At 41.2% G+C, this 17,251-nt stretch overlaps 1 long non-coding RNA gene across 1 annotated transcript in view; it reads left to right on the forward strand.

The window, feature by feature from the left end:
* Positions 1-17,251, forward strand: part of LOC148109661 (uncharacterized) — a 574,894-nt gene that overhangs the window by 553,254 nt on the left and 4,389 nt on the right. The window lies entirely within an intron of this gene.

Genomic DNA, 17,251 nt, shown 5'->3' on the forward strand with positions numbered 1-17,251 from the left:
ACAGACGTGAACCAAGTTGTATATTTTATAACTAGGTACATGTGTGCATTTTTCTGATTACCCACCAAGAAAAAAAAATGTGTACCAAACAAAGGGGTAGTTTATCCAACTTGAGATAGAGATGTTGACAGGATTCCCCAGATCATCTTCAAATGTTGGGGAGCAACACTGTATAAAAGGATTAGACTTAATTTGGGCAATGTGTTCTGGCAGAGCAAAACAGACCGGAGTTCAGATGCTAGCTAATCATATGTCTTTTCACACTTAATTTAATCTCTCTGGTTATTTGTTTCCTTATTTTTTAAAACTGGAAGATAATATTTATCTTGAGAGGGGTCATAAGGATTGGAAGTAATGTTTGCAAGACTTGGCGCACTGTAAACACTTCCTATGTGGTAGCTAGTATTATTACCCTATATAACACCCAATCCCTGAGTCAGGAACAATGGATAAAAGCCATGAAGGGATAGATTGGAGCTCAATTTTTTAAAAAAAATCTAACAATCTGAACTATTTTTTTAATGACATAAACTGCTTTGTGGGATTCTGAACAACCATCTGGAAGACACTCATGTATAGACTAGATATCTACAGCTATCAGAGATATTGTATAACAACCACTGTTACTGCTAGAGTTGGAATGGTTTAACTAAACAGTTTATGAGGTCTTTTCCAAAAGTAAAAATCTTATCATTGTAGGCTTCAGTCTCTGATATGTGCCTCTTGTATTTATGACCCATGTTTCTTGCACTTCTGTGTGCCACTTACAGCCTACAGATATCCTTACACTCTTCTGAAGATGGAAGAAACCATAAATATTTCTAAAATGTAAAGCATCGTCTACATATAAGGGATTGTTTTCTGTATGTAAACCCAGCAGCCCATATAATCTCTTACAGTAGGTCTGCACTTTGTCCTGAAGTTCCATATCCCTCCTTTTCAGTTAGAGAGAGAACTGGGAACCTTCCAAGCACAGATTAGCTCAACAGGGCTCGTTTGGCCTACTTAAAGTGTTCAACTCCATAAACTGAAGAGTTGAAATCATGGCTGTTTGCTGTGTCTGATTCATCCAGAGGCATTTTTTTTTTATCTGCATCATTTAAATGGAAAATCTTTAGAGTCCAGTTGTACCAGGTGAGTGCCAAGTCCCTCTTCGATGCCTCAGGTCTCAATCCTCCTCATGAGATGGGTCTGAATGTATAATTTAGATTCTATCATAAAGAGGAAAAAATAGTCCAGATGAGAATAACCAGAAGAGAATTAAATTAGGAGAGTATTAGAGATCCAAGCCTGGGTGAACAGCCACTGATTTCTGTTGGATAATTAAGCAGACCAGTCACCTAGGAAAATACTTTGATTCTGAGTATTTGTGTAACTGATATGTAAGCCAATAGCCAAGACCACAGCTGAGTGGTATGGATAATCTCAGCAGCCCAGGCCTGGAATGGTCCAGCTCTGACATGGCTAAGCAACTCTACAGTCAGGGAGGTTTTGCTTCTCCAACGTCTTCAGCTAAAAAATGAAGATTGGAAGAGATTAATTAAAGCCACTTTCAATTTTCAACATATTTTGCCTCCTGATAATACAGCTGGTTATTTCTACTCAAATTCATGGATTTGATCTAGCTATTGAAGCATGTTAATGTAACCCTTTTATGATAGACCATCATGGAATTGGGGCAGTTGCCTCGGGCTTCAAGCACTGAGGACCCCATATAAGGCAGTGACTCAGAAAGACAGTCCTTAGCAAAAAGGAGAGCCATCTACATGCTGAGGCCTGAAGCTCTTGTACCTTCATCCTGAGATCACCCTCTCTCCTTTTCCTCTGGTCCCCAAGGCAAAGCAGATGGGTCAGTTCCCATTACACGTGCTTATCCTGCATGTGATCTTCATACACTGCAGTTTTGCTCTCAAGTCTGCCTTAGATTTATAAAAATTTATTAAAAAGTGATAGCATGAAAATAGAGGACACATAATATGACTTGCTGTGAGCTCTCCATGCCCCAGAGATAACTCCAAATACCCAGATCTTAGGGACAATCAGTCTTAAAACAGTTCTCTCTCTGCCTTCACCTACTGCTTCCTGACATTATATGATGTATTTATTTGTCTATTGTCTATCTCCCTCACTAGGCTGTAAACTCTTGAAAGTTATGGATGTTATCTCTCTTATTCACCAATACATACCCAGGGCCTAGAAATTATACGTAAAACTGTTGCAAATGATAGGATCGAGGGCCCTCTGTCTCCTCACTTCCTTTCCTCCATCTTCTAAGTGCTCGCTGGAATACTAAAAACTGCCCACAGGTGCATCTTGTTCCCTCATGGAGAAGAAAACTGAAAACCAGCAATGTCTAGTATTTGTCCAAGGCCACAAAGTTAGTGGCAGATGCGGGGGGCTCTGCTCTGGTGTGCTTTCCACTCTGCCAAACCACTAAGAAGCTTTTACAACCAGATAAATCCATTCCTCAGGGACTCTTCTGATTTGTTTATGCGTCAAACAGGAAATCGTTTCTTTTTAACGTTTTTATCATTGGTGCCCAGCCCAGAGCTCCAGATGTCCATCATTCCCAGTCTCGTATAAAGATCTGAGGTCACATGCCTTTCCTGAGTCCCCACCCAGGGCCATTTATACCCCAAAGGAGCTGGAGACCAACTGCTCCACTCTCTACCCTCCCCCATTGTCTCAGGCTCTCTTTGAGCCACCAGGGGACAGAGGGATGATGGGGCCAAGCCTGTGGCAGTCCCGCTGATGAAGAAATCTCCCAGATTGCAAGTCCAGCTGTTAACACAAATGACAGTCAACCAGGAGGAATCACAGAAACAGATGCCTCAAGCTCCCAGTTACGGTGACTATGAAGGGGGCTCAGTGCCAGGGCCCACAATTCACCCTTTGCTTTGCTGAGGAAGCCTACTGCCTAAAGATTGAATGGGGTTTGACAAGAGTGGAGATCTTCATATCATAAAAGTGCCAAAGACCCAAAAAGACCACTTAAGAGGAGATGGCCTTCAACTGGGAGGAAGGGAGAGGGATGAAAGAAAGAGGATTGCTGGGTTTTTACCAAGCAAGCTGGTTCCTATTTAAAATATAAAAGATGAGAAACGTAGGCCTGACAACAATGACTGTTGTGACTGTTTTAATTAGAGAAAAAAATCAATAATATGTGCTATGGATGAAAGATGGTTTGGCTGTGTTTACTTCCACCGTCTGTTGCTCGTAAACATGCATGCACAGCCCTGTCAGTTCGTCTCATGCAGCCTCCATGTTCTTTACTGGTAGATGAACCAGGGCGGGGAGCATGGAGACTAACTGTTGCAAGGGTTGGCGAGATTCCCTGGAGCTCTCTGGAGGGCGGAAGTGGAACGCCTCTCCTGCCACCCACTGGGAACCCTCCTTCCAACTTCCACTTTAAAGAGGTGATATACAGAAAAGAACAACTGCGAGTGAGGGGTAGGAAAAGCAGAAGGAAAAAAGAATTTGGGGGAACAGAAAAAGATGAGAATCATCAAAAAGGAACAAAAAACACAGACTGACAGCATTACAATGAGACTGCCATATGCAATGGCTTGCTACCGCTTAGACGTTTTGGAGCTCAAAGCAAGTATAGCTTGGTCGAAAGAAATCATTTGGGTTATTTATGCATGGTGGTATTATGGTTGATTTTTATTTTCATCTTTATGCTTTTTCTCCACTTCCCATTTTTTCTACAATGAGCATGTATTGTATTAGTCCACAAAAAAATGGCTCTGCCATGTTTCAGCTGTGCTTTCTTAAGCAACAGTCTTAAACCTTTGTGCCTTAGTTCTCTCATCTGTAGGATGGGCATTAATATACCATCATAGTTTTTATAATAGTTATAAGGAGCCAACCACACTTTTAAGTATATAGTAAATACTTAACAAATGGCCATTGTTATATTATCATAAAAATGACGTTTTATTTTTCAAGAAGCTAGGGAGAAGAAATAAGTTCACCAAAAAAACCAAGCATTCCATTAGAAAGGCCTTCCCTATCACTTTAGGTTCCTTCCAACATTTGCCACTTTATCAAACTTCACTTCCTAAGTAGTTTTTCTGAAAAGAATCAAAAGAAGCATCAGCCCCCCATCCCTCACTCAACATCACTGAGTTTGGAAACTGGGTCCAAATCCTCTGATATACTGACCCTGTGCTTGCTGTTGGGGAGTCTCCCCTTCATCACACACAGCTTTTCTCAGGCAAACCTCTACTAAGGTTTAAGTCAGCCATCCCACTGCAGGGATATGAACTACTACCTGTAGGGATCTGAATTCTTCAGTGCCCCCTCTGAACTTACATCTTTCTGTTTGATCTGTCTCTCATTGAGAACATTGTCTGTTACCCAGATAACAGCAGTTATGGAAGGGCACAGGATAGACCAGTTCTCTGGGCCTCTTTTCACAGATAAAGCCAAAGATTGGATGATGTAATGTTACTTCTTCCTGGAATATTCTGTGTTGTGGTCAAAGTTATTCTGTTTTTCTCTAAAAGCCAACATACTCCTTCACTCAGGTAGTGTTTTACACCTGTATTGTAAGGCTGATTTTTTACTATGAAAGATGCTTTGCCCTTTTGAGTAATTTCATACATTATCAACATATGAGAGATGAAATGTTAGTCCTCATCGCCTTTCTAGGTGGGAGTATGGGAAGCCTGGAGACACAAATGACCTGACAGAAAAAAAACCAAGACCCCCTTCAGGCCCCCTTCAGGTATGTCCATGCAAAGTCAAGTGGAGACCCAGAACACAGAGGCATTTGTACGTCACATTTCCAACAGGATCTGGTATGACATATAGCCAGGAACCTTTTATTAAGCTCAGCATAGAAACTGAGATATACCCAACTTATGTAACAATAGGGAGAGTGGCAGGTAGTATTGTGGTAAAAATATTACAACATAGTACATTCTCCGAACAGCCATCAGTATTTTTGCAGGCTCCTAGTGCCCAACACCAGTAACATTTCTCTGAAGCTATTCAGGGAAGCAACCTGAATGTGCTGATAGAAGAAAATTGGGGCATATATTTTTCAAATAACAGAAAGTCAGCTGCTCTCAAAACTACTCCTTGACAAATATTACTTTAGAATTAGAACACAAAAATATCTCTAATGAGGAAGTATTGGTTGGTCATAAAATTTTAAAGGGTCAAGGACATTTTTTAATGATATAATAAAGGCAATGTTTGGAGATGTGTCCAAGTCTTAGGTCTAAAGACTCTACTGGGAAGTAGAAAAGCAATGAAAGGTCTGGGCCTGAATTATAGGCTCATTATGATAGGCTCATCAAGGGGGTGAGTAAAAAGTTGGAGGACTCATATTTCCCCAATTCAAAACCTATTACAAAGCTATGGTGGTCAAAGGAGAGTGATACTGGCATAAGGGTAGTCATATAGACCGATAGAATAGAATTGAGACTGTACATCTGTGGCCAATTGATTTTTCAGCAAGAGTGCCAAACCATTCAATAGGGAAATAGATTTTTCAGCTAAGAGTGCTGGGACAGCTAGATATCCACATGCAATAAAATGAAGCTGGACACCTACCTCAGATCATATACAAAAATTTAACCCAAAAGGGATCAAAGATCTAAACTGAAGAGCTAACACTATCAAACCCTTAGAAGAAACCATAGAGGTAAATTTTCATTGACCTTGGATCTGTCAATGGATTCTTATTATGACACCTCCAAAACAGTAGCAAAAATAAATGAATTAGACTTACTTAAAATTAAGAATTTTGTGCATCAAAAGACGTTATCAAGAAAATGGAAAGAAAACCACAGTATGTTAGAAAATATATACAGGGGCGCCTGGGTGGCTCAGTCATTAAGCATCTGCCTTCGGCTCGGGGCGTGATCCCAGGGTCCTAGGATCGAGCCCCACATTGGGGTCCCTGCTTTGCTGGGAGCCTGCTTCTTCCTCTCCCACTCCCCCTGCTTGTGTTCCCTCTCTCGCTGGCTGTCTCTCTCTGTCAAATAAATAAATAAAATCTTAAAAAAAAAAGAGAAAATATATACAAATCATGTATCTGATAAGGGTCCAGTATCCAGAATATGTAAGTACATATAACTGTTAGAACTCAACAACAAAAAAGACAAACAACTCTGTTCAAAAATAGGCAAAGCACTTGAACCTTTCTCCAAAGATATACAAATAGCCAACAAGCACATGAAAAGATACTCAACATCATTAGTCATTAGGAAAATGCAAATCAAAACCACAGTGAGATTGGCTGTAATAAAAAGAAAGAATGAAAAAATAAGTGTTGGTGACAATATAGAGAAATTGTGCATTGCTGGTAGGAACATAAAATGGTTTGGCCAATATGGAAAACAGTTGGGCAGCTCAACAGAAAGTGAAACATGCAATTACCATATTGACCTAGCATTCTACTCTTAGGTGTATCCTCCAAACCATTGAATATGCCTACTTTCGGTTTGTTCTCAAACTAATACTTGTACATGAATGTTCATAGCAATACTATTCACAATAGCCAACTCAAATGTTCCTAAGAGATGAAGGGACAAATGAATTATGGTATACATATACAATGGAATATTAACTCAGCTATAAAAATAAATGAAGTACTGATCCAAGCTACAATGTGGATGAACCTCAAAAAACATTATACTAAATTTTAAAAGCCAGGCACAAACCGTTACATGTTGTATGATTTTATTTATTTATTTATTTATTTATTTATTTATTTATTTATTTATTTTTAAAGATTTATTTATTCATTTGAGAGAGAGAAAGGGAGCTATGTGGAGGGAAGGGCAGAGGGAGAAAGAGAATCTCAAGCAGGCTCCCCCTCCCTGCTGAGAGTAGAGCCAATGTGGGGCTCAATCCCAGGACCCTGAGATCATAACCCTGAGCTGAAATCAAGGGTTGGACGCTCAGCTGCCTGACCTACCCTGGCACCCCTGTATGATTTTGTTTATAGGAAATATCCAGAATAGGTGAATCCATAGAAATAGAAAGTGGATTGGTAGTTCCCAGAGGCTGGGGAGAGGAGGAAATGAGGATTAACTGCTTAATGGGTACGAAGTTTTATTTTGGGGTGATGAATATGTTGTGGAACCAGATAGAGAAGGTGATTACACAACACTGTGATTTCTTCGCTCTCAAATGTTAACTTTATGTTATGCAAATTTCACTTTTATTAATTTGCTAATGAAAAACTTCATTTTTATTAAGATTTTAAAAAATCAATTTACAAGCAATAGAAAACAAAACCAAAGAGGGCTGGTGGAATATGGCGGACACAAGCCGCCATGTACCAGTTCACATGGGTGGAACATTCCTCTCCCCTCTTTTCATTTGAGATCTGTTCTGCTCTAGGCAGTCCACACAAGGCCACCTCTCCCAGCCAGCCAGAGAGCAACTTTAAAGCTTGTCCGCCCACCCCCACTCCCCCCGCCCCCGCCTTTTGGCTCTTAAAAGCAAATATGCAGTCTTGAGGAGGGGGGCAGTGAGGTGGATCATTTTCTCATAATAGACCAAACCACTGGGCCAGTGATACTGAGGTAAAAAATACTAAGGTTATAGGTTAAGGAGCTGAGAGCTAGATATTTTTGTAATTGTGATGATTACAGGACTGGCATTTTAAAACAATTATTACCCTTTTTTTTTTTTAAGACATAAACCCACACACCTGACACTCATGTTCAGTTTTGTATAGAACCTTGCATCTCCCGGCCTGGTTGCTTCTCATTGCGCACTATGGGAATGTCTCTGCTTGACAACATATGCATAAGTAATGTTAGGCTCAGGATCTTGAGATGCACAAAAGTTTCCACAGCCCAGTCTTACCGCTCAGCTTGTTAATGTTGGCTAGTCGGGCCTTCCTACTGTTCAGAAAATTTCACTCCTGTGGCTTCTTGGCTGGGTTTGAGGAATCACTATATGAGGAGAGTGAACTCATTGGTGTGTTGGTATTTAAACTGTGGTCAGACAGTAAAAAAAAAAAAAAAGGAAGGGTTAGTTCATAGAAGACATTCATTAATGGTGCCCTTTTTCCTGTCTTCCTGAAAAGGGTATAAAACAGATCTGTTAACGTCCAAAATAAAAACGGAGGTGCTGAGGATTATTATTTTTACGTGTCTTGCCTTAGGAAGAAATAAAAAGATACATGAAATGAAAAGATGCTTAAGACAATGTGGTGATTTTGTTCCAGAGAAACATTTGGGCCCTTTCCCTGGGAAAGGGGGTTAAAAGGTTGTCAGTGCTTTCTCCAGGGGCTTCGTCTGACAGTGAACATGTGTTTCCTCCCTTTAATCGACTCGCCAGTAGCCAGAAAGCTGCTTGTTTTCTGCAGAGGTTGTCAAAAATGATTTCAGTCTGGAGACGATGAATGATAAAAGAGGTTTTCAAACACGGTTTTGCACTGTAGCATTCGCAGCCCCAGAGAGGAAAGATTGTATTACAATCGCGGTGCAAAGGGCCATGTTCCCCTGGCAAGAAAACAGAGCCTCCTTCAACCTGTTTGATGCGTCCTGGTATCTTAGGGAGCTGGAAGGGACAGGGCAGGACTCCCATTAAGAGGATGGTCCAGAAAAGCAGGGCTGTGGAGCATCACGTGGAAGAGAAAAATCCAGAGCCTCTCCCACTGTCCCCATGTGTCTGCTTCAGTTCGAGAGCTGTTTTCAGGGCCAAGCGCAGGACAGGCTTGCAAGATGGGAGCTGCAGCAGGAGCACAGCAGCCTCTCAGCAACGGCCGGCTCTGCCGTGGAAGCAGGCAGGGCGCCGCGGTGCCATCCATATTTCCTACCCTGGATTTATGGGCATCATAAGCCAGTATTGATGGGGTTTGTGTTTAGAAAACTCAAGAGGTTAGTTATGCTTTTCCAAAACACATGACGCAACCTAAGCATGCAAAGAAAAATGAGGCTTGCCATTCTCTGACATTTCCGTTTTCTCAAGAGGGGAAAAAAATAAAAAGCTGTGGTCGTGTTAGTTCACCAATCCTCTTTTCAAGTGTCCGCCTCGTTTCGGTTTTATTCTTCTGGTACTCCACTTTTAGAAAGCCCAATAAGGTGAACTTAACAGATAGATGATAAAGTCCACAGTTATTATTTGTATTTCCCAGCCTAAGATTCTATCCTTGACTTTACACACACGTAAGGATCCAGCGTTAGAATGACTTTGGCCAAGAGAAGCTCCCTGGAGCATGTATGAGATTCAGTTTGCAAAAACAAAATTTGATTTATGTGCAGCTTTTCAGAAACACATCAATGATATAAATCAAAGTGTTGGGTACAACTACTCTTAACTTCCTGCTGAACTCCCAGACTGAAGAGGAAAAGCCTAGACCACAGTTTCCTAGAACCTAAGGCTGACAACCCGTTTCACACAGAAGGGTTTTATCATTGTCTTCTAAACGATATCCATGGGCGAGATCTACATCTTTCCCCTCTGCCCGCATAGCCAGATTCCATAACATCTCCTGAGCAGTAACCTCTCTTCCTTTCCTTCTTATTTCTGACATTATTTAAAATATTTTTAGCTCACCGGTTGCAAATATTCCTGCCACTGCAAAAAGATCCGGCTGATACGTGCCAACTGCCTCCAGTAGCCCAGAAAACCAGAGAGGAGATATAGGCAAGCTGAGTGCTGAACTGGCATTTTCATCTGATTCTAATTTCTTTTCTAGCTATACAATTTTATCACCACACAACTCATTCTCTGAATGTAATCAGGAAAGGAGTGTGGATGCGGAGGGTCAGAGGCACCACACAACAGGTGCATGAAAAGAACTGGGTAGCACCTTTCAAACAGTCCTTCCAGATCCCCATCATAAATATATTGTGGGTGCCAGCTTTCACCATCTGAGCTAACGACATATGCCATGAACTGAGTGATGTGACAGTCAGAGGGAAGGACAAACTTTCAACGAGTAACATCCTCTGCAGAGTCTGAGCTGATGATCCTCCCGGTGCCAACATATTTGGCCAATGTCAGAGCAATTTGGCTAAGTGGGCTCAATCCACTGCTTTCAGTCTATTGTGGTTCATAATCCCTATTCAGGATGGAGTGTGCCGCAGCCTAATGAATGTGGTAATGGAATCCTTGTGTATGTTTTTCCACAGCAGGGCGCAGATTAGCATAAGTGTCATATTCGGTAGGCTTGCCCACTCTTACTTCTCAGGCGTTGCGTACACTGGGAATTTTTCAACTGGATCATAATAGGATGAATATGGCCCACATATGCAGGGAGAGCACACCATTTTTAGAAAGCAGTCTGTAATAAATCTCACCTGGAGTGCACTATGATAGATTAACTTTGCACTGTTGCTAAAAAATGTAATATTTTACACCAAGGATCCTGTAATCGGAGAAAGGAAGAATTAGATTGAATTTCATGCAGAGTTTTAAAGAATGTTGTCATTTTTGACCATGGAGTAGAGGAATACTTTATAGTTCTCCCAGTTTCCCATACTCAGAGCAAGTTCAAAGCTCTGTCTGCACGTCACAGTTACTCAGAGTTGATGTTTTGTTCTCAGAGACGCCAAATGGGAGAGAAAGACACTTGATGGGAAAATCTCATGGAAAGAAACAGGAGCGGGGGTGGGGAGATTGAAAAAGCTAGCTCACTTCCTTGTTCTACTTTAAAGATTAGAAGCTAAATGGAAAGGCAAGCTCCAAGGAAATTTTTCAGAAGGCATTTTCTTCCCATAGTCCTTTGAGGGGTATGCCTCAGTAAATACAAATGAGATTATTTAGGAGTTCCCTTAAGATAGGAATTAGACCTCGTAGCTCTCATACCATTTTCTAGAAAACCGTTGTCAAACTTTCTGACTCTAAGCAATAAGTAATGGTCCCAGTAGTCTGTGACTTCAACAAAGTAAAGTTTAAGATAAATGTAGAAGCCCCCAGCCCGCATCTCCACTCCTGCAATCAATGCAAAGGTAGTTGATTTAGTCTGAGTCATTGGCCTCATCAGACCATGTGCGTGAAATTCGATTTTTCATTCCGATTGCTCTATAATTTGAGCCAGACAGCCAATAGGTTAGGGAGAGAATGGCAAGTTAAGGATGAGAGAACTTCCAGTGAACCAAACTCCTGCATACCTCCTTAGGGAGGGGGGTGCTGCTTCTGATAGTTCCCAAATTTATGATTTGATTAAGGAGAGTGTAGGTCCATGGCATGCACACCACTTAAGTGGTGGTTTGATATGACTAATCAGAGTGGTTTTCCTGGCACCCGATGAGTATCAATATATATAGGCCGGGATAGCAAAGCATGTCTTGATGCTTTTAAGCATGGTGGCAGGGACCAGCCTGAGTCTATTAATCAGTCTAAGGTAAGTGCTGCTTCTATCTCATATTTTAATCTCCTTCTTTCTGCTGTGTTAAAGAAATTATATCTGTGGCTTAAATAACATTTAGAAATGAAATTGTTTGCCAAGTGAATGAGACAATCAAACCAGTCGTTTAGAGTTGGGGATTAAATATGAATCTCATTTACCTTTATTATCTGTACATTTCTCGCTAATCATCATAACTCAGACTATTTAAACTTCATTGAAAATGTAGCCAGTAATGGAGTGCCATTAATATTTGTTTGTAATGATTCCAGCCTGAGCTGAGCAAATCTTAAGAAAGCCAGTCCATCTTCTGCTGTGTTCGGGAAGCAGGGACAAACCAAGTTGGAGGGTGTAGCTTGCCCTGCCTCAGTGGCTTCATAGACGTCCAAATTCCGGTTGCCAGCTTTCTTCCCAAGCATCTCTTCCTTGCATAATGGTATCAGCAGAATGAGGCTTCCCAAAAGAAAAATGCTCCAATGCCTGCCTCCATGTTGAAGTATCTTTAAGAGTCAGCTTTCCAGCAATAAATGCCACCAAACTAGTTAACTGAGACCACTGACTACAGAAGGAATTCCGGTTGGAAATTTCATGGAGGCAGACTCTTCCCACCCCCACCTCGAGCCCTTTTCATCTCATCACCCATTCCCTCGAATGTGGTAGAAAGAGACTGGGTGGCAAGTGTATTTAAGACTCCAAGGAAAAGGGCTGTAAAGTCAACCTTGGTAACTTAACTGAAACAGTATATGTGTAAATCCATCGAAAATCCCTGGCCTTTTACAACTCCTGTCCCAATGGAAATCAGATCATAGGACTGTTTACAAGAGACCACGATTCATTTGGATAAAGACCCATGATAGCACAGCCCAGGATTATTTGAAATTTTAGTAACCTAAGCTTTAAAAATATTCTAAAAGCAAAGTAATGAGGGGCAGGTAATCGCCATGAGCTAATTACTTATGATATTTCATATATATAATCGGCGAACAATCTCTGTAAATGTCAACTCATGGCACTTTGGCAATCGCTTGTAATTTTTATTGTTTAAAGAAATGTCAACATTTCCATTTTCCCCAACTTTAGTTAACCTGGGCCCTACACATGGCGAAATGGGCCACCGGAAGAGCACCGTACTAGGCAGTTTCATAAATTGAGCCAGCCCCTGGTTTTTAGCTACAGTTTTGCTACAAAATTATTAAAAAAAAAAAAAAAGCGGGGCGCCTGGGTGGCACAGCGGTTAAGCGTCTGCCTTCGGCTCAGGGCGTGATCCCAGCGTTATGGGATCGAGCCCCACATCAGGCTCCTCCACTGGGAGCCTGCTTCTTCCTCTCCCACTCCCCTTGCTTGTGTTCCCTCTCTCTCTGGCTGTCTATCTCTGACAAATAAATAAGTAAAATCTTAAAAAAAAAAAAAAAGCATGAAGTATGTACAAAGCAATTTAAATGTTAAAATGCAAGATGATAGATACATTCCTGATTTTCTGAACAAATAAATTTTTTTCACTGTCATTTCATAAGCTTGGGGGAAACTTTCAGGAGATTCAGAAACTTGTTTGCTTGGTTTGTTCCTCTTTTGGTTCCTTTTTAACCACCGGGAAATAATTCTTCTGAACAAAGGAACTCCACTAGAAGACTCCCTAACAGTCCAAAAAGAAGGAAAGAGGGCAGAAGGTGCTGGTCGGGGTGGACAAGAGCAGAGCCAGGCAGATCTGAAGCCCACCACTGCAGCCATGGCATTACAGATTGCTCACCACCTTCTCTATGTTCTGCCTCCAGCGCCAGCGGCACACAGGCCTCCTAAGGTGTCACTGAAGGCCATCTATACCTCACTGTGAATCAGCTGGCTTCTCTCCTCAGTCCCTGTGGCCCTTACTAGCGTGTTCCCAATATAGGAAGAAGCTTAGGAAAGTTGACACAGAAGGACAAGGGCTGCACTTCCAGACACTGAGCCCAGGGCTAAGCAAAGTTGTGGTCAGTGTGGGACCTGAGAAGCAAGAGGTGTGGAGGAGAGATCTGAATCCTCAGGGGTTAATGGAATCAATGGGTAGAGAGAAGCAAAGGAGTCTGGGAACAATACGGGCAGCAGTAGCAGCCTCCGTTTGCAGGGAAAGGCAGGGCAACTGTCGTCTGGACAGTGGGAAAAGAGGCCCTCTGGGGGAAATGGGCTGCAGGAATGCTCCCTGAACAGGGCTGTCTCCAGGTAGAGCCAAGGTGGAGATCAAAATCCATGCTCCCCCAAGCCCATTTATTCTGCCCGGTTTACCCCACCCTCTTTTCCTTGACTTTTCCAATTTGGGGAACCTCGTCATTGGTATCTTCTCCACTAGTGTCCTAGAATCAAAGCAGATTTCATCTTTGGAATCAAAAAGGTTTTGGTATGGAGCTTCAAAGCAGATAAAAGGATGGCAGATGGGGACAGTGTAAAAAGAGGAGGGATAAAAAAATGTAAAAAGGCTGTCCGTGAATGGGAGTGAAAAAAAATTAATGTTTGTACTGGCAAATTCTCACCTGCTGGCAATTCGATGGGAAAAAAAAAAAAGATTATCTGAGAAAGGAAAGATATGAACACTTGCTTGGCTAAATCCAACCAAACATAAAAATATTATTGAAGGTTAATAGGGAAATAAATTAAAATGTGCTCTAAGATTAATTTGGTACCATGTTTAGATTATTTTGACAAAAATCTGGATTTAAAATAACATTCTAGGAGCACCTGGATGGCTCATTTGGTTAAACAACTGCCTTCGGCTCAGGTCGTGATCCGAGGATCCTGGAATTGAGTCCTGTGGTCAGGCTCCCTGCTCAGCCAGGAGTCTGCTTCTCCCTCTCTCTCTGCCCCTCCCCCTGCTCATGCTTTCTCTCTCCCTCTCCCCACCCCGCTCTCTCAAATAAATAAAATCTTTAAAAAAAATACAGTAACATTCTATAAAAACTTTACATTTTTAAAATCAAGTTTAGAGAGGCACCTGGGTGGCTCAGTCAATCGGCTGCCTTCAACTCAGGTCATGATCCCAAGGTCCTGGGATCCAGCCCTGCCAAACGAGGAGTCTGCTTCTCCCTTGACCCTCCCCCCACTCATGCTCACTCTTGCTCTTGCGCGCGCTCTCTCTCTCTCAAATAAGAAAATCTTTAAAAAGAATCAAGTTTGACTTCTGAAGGGAATTATACATTTTTTGGGAATTTGAAAATAAATTCCTTAACATTATTTTGTCTTTGTAAAGTGGGATCCCCACCCACCCCCTCCCTTAGAGCTATTCACTGCATTTAGGGAAGCACAGATTTGAGCAGTTTTATTCAGGTCTGAAAGAATAGAAGCACCATGAGAAAACGGTGTCCTCATGTCCCTGTTTGGAATGAAATCCACAAGATGAAAATTCTCTACAGGGACATCATTAGTCCCCTAGTTAATGTTAACATTGCATCCCTCTTCCATAGTCTGTGATGACAGAATGAGTCAGGAAAAGAAGGGCATTTAAAATGAGTGATAGAGTAAATCAAAATTATTGATAACGAAGGGCTCAGTAATTGAGGGGCAAATGAATTCTCATTGAGCCATGAACCAGCGGTCCACGGATTGTTTCTTAATTCCTGTGTCTTGGACCTCCTGGGTGGTGTAGTCAGTTAAGCTTCTGACTCTCAGTTTCGGTTCAGGTGGTGATCTCAGGGTCCTGGAATCAAGCCCCACGTTGGGCTCCATGCTCAGCATGGAGTCTGCTTGGGATTCTCTCTCCTTCTTCCTCTGCCCCCCTCCTCTCTAAAACAAACAAATCTTTTTTTAAAAAAATTCCCATTTATTTTGAGAAAGTACGACACTTGGATCCTGAATTTGGCTGGTTCAAAATTTTGAAAGCAAATGTACTTTCCAACTTAGACATATCTCAAAACTTTTTTCTGTTAGTAATACACAGCATGTCTATATTCTATTCTGGTCACAGTTGTTAGTCTTCCTGTATCAGTGTTTTCGTTCTTAAACCACTCTAATCCTTTTTGTACTTCAACTGAAATATAAGTACTAATTTACAAAATCAATGAAAGAACATGCTAGTGAAGTTCAAGAAATGGAAAAGATGTATTCTAGAATATTATAAATGTTTTCAGATCAACTTGTAATTTTCCGAAAAATTTTCCACAGACTTTTAGTTGATCAAACATCAAATATAAATGTCAGTTTGGTAATGTACATGTTGGTTTAAAACATTTTTTCATCAAACCACAATATTTTTGGCATTTTTCAACTTGTTCTGAACACAGTGATGATATATGTATCTCTTTACATCTCTGTTATCCTCGAATGTTAGCCTGATGTTATTATGTTGTTACCACCATTATAATGATATGGCGTCAACTGTAGATTGTGTTCTCTGATTGTTTTATATACGGTTTCAGTCAGGATAGGGCACCTTTAACTGGAGTAACAAATGATTGCCAATCTCAGTGGTTGGACGCAACTTTATTTCTTGCTCATGCTGCATTTCCAATGTAGGTTGGTAAAGAAGCTTCGCTTCTTATAATCACCCAAAGACCCAGGCAGATAGAGACGCCATCTTAACTTTGGGGCAAATTATGCACTGGTGATTTATGCTTTTCCCAGTACCTGATATACCTAACATGCATTTCATGGGCAAAGCAGGTCACGTGAACACCTAACTTCAAAGGGCCAGGGAAATGAAACCCCTTCCACTTACCCAAAAGGAAAACTGGATAATTTGTGAATGGTATTAATATCTATCCTCTTTCTTCTTCTTCTTATCCCCAACTAGATTAGCGTTTTCTGAAAGCCAGAGACCAAGTCATATTTCACTTGAAATTTGTGAAGCACAATGCTATACATATTATTCATTAACTATTATAATTTGAATAAAAAACAAAAGTCAGGATAATTTTGAAGATCAAAGCACTGTAGCCACCATATCAATCATTGCATGTTTATTAAGTGCTTACTATGTACAATAACAGCTATAATTTACCAAACCCCTAATATGTAGAGGATACTAAAGTAGTTGCTTTACATACATTTTCTCTAGCATACACACACTACATAACTACACAACTACACAAGGGATTTTTTTCTTACTCCGATGTAAGCGCATTTTTGAGAGATTAACTAACTTGCCCAAAGACACTCGAGAAGGTAGTAGAGACATGGTGAGAACCTGTGTGTGCCAAACTGTGGTGGCCCTGCTTTAGCCACACTAGTGCTCCCACGCATAGAGCACCAGCCTCCTGGCTGCTGCTCAGACATCCCAGCATTCTCCTACCTCTGGCTCTATGCACTTGCTCTTCCTCTACCTGGAAACCTCATCTCCCATAATGGCTTTTCCCTTGTATCTTCAGGTCTTTGCTCAAATCCTAGGCCTTGTCTGACCACCTTATTTAAATTTTCAAAATCATTCCCCTAGCCAAACCCAGCACTCCCTGTCCCCATCTTTGGTCTTATCTTGCTCCAAAATCTTGTTACCATCTGCCGTACTATATATTTTTACTTATTCATTCTGTTCTCCATCACTTTCCCCAACAGGATCTTAACAAGAACAGGGATTTGGGTCTGTTTTATTCACTCCTGTATCCCTGACTCCCCTGTACTGAGAACAATGCCTTACACATAGCAGATACTCAGTAAACACCAAATGGATGGGTAAGTGAATGATATAATAACACCTGGTGCTATACAAGATGGTTTTAGATGAAACCGAAGCATTTATAATTTACAGTTATTTACTTTAATGTATGTTAGTGAAAGTTTAACTAGCATATTAAACCATACTTTTGAAGATATTGTTAGGGGAGATACCAAGTTTTCTTTTTTTGAAAAAATGTGTGGCACCTAGGTGGCTCAGTTGGGTAAATGTCCAGTTCTTGATTTTGGCTCAGGTCATGATCTCAGGGTTGTGAGATAAAGCCCTGTGCTGGGTGTGGAAACTGCTTGGGATTC

This window comes from Ursus americanus, chromosome 7, assembly GCF_024610735.1.
Source record: "Ursus americanus isolate L20-20 chromosome 7, mUrsAme1.1.p, whole genome shotgun sequence".
NCBI lineage: Eukaryota > Metazoa > Chordata > Mammalia > Carnivora > Ursidae > Ursus > Ursus americanus.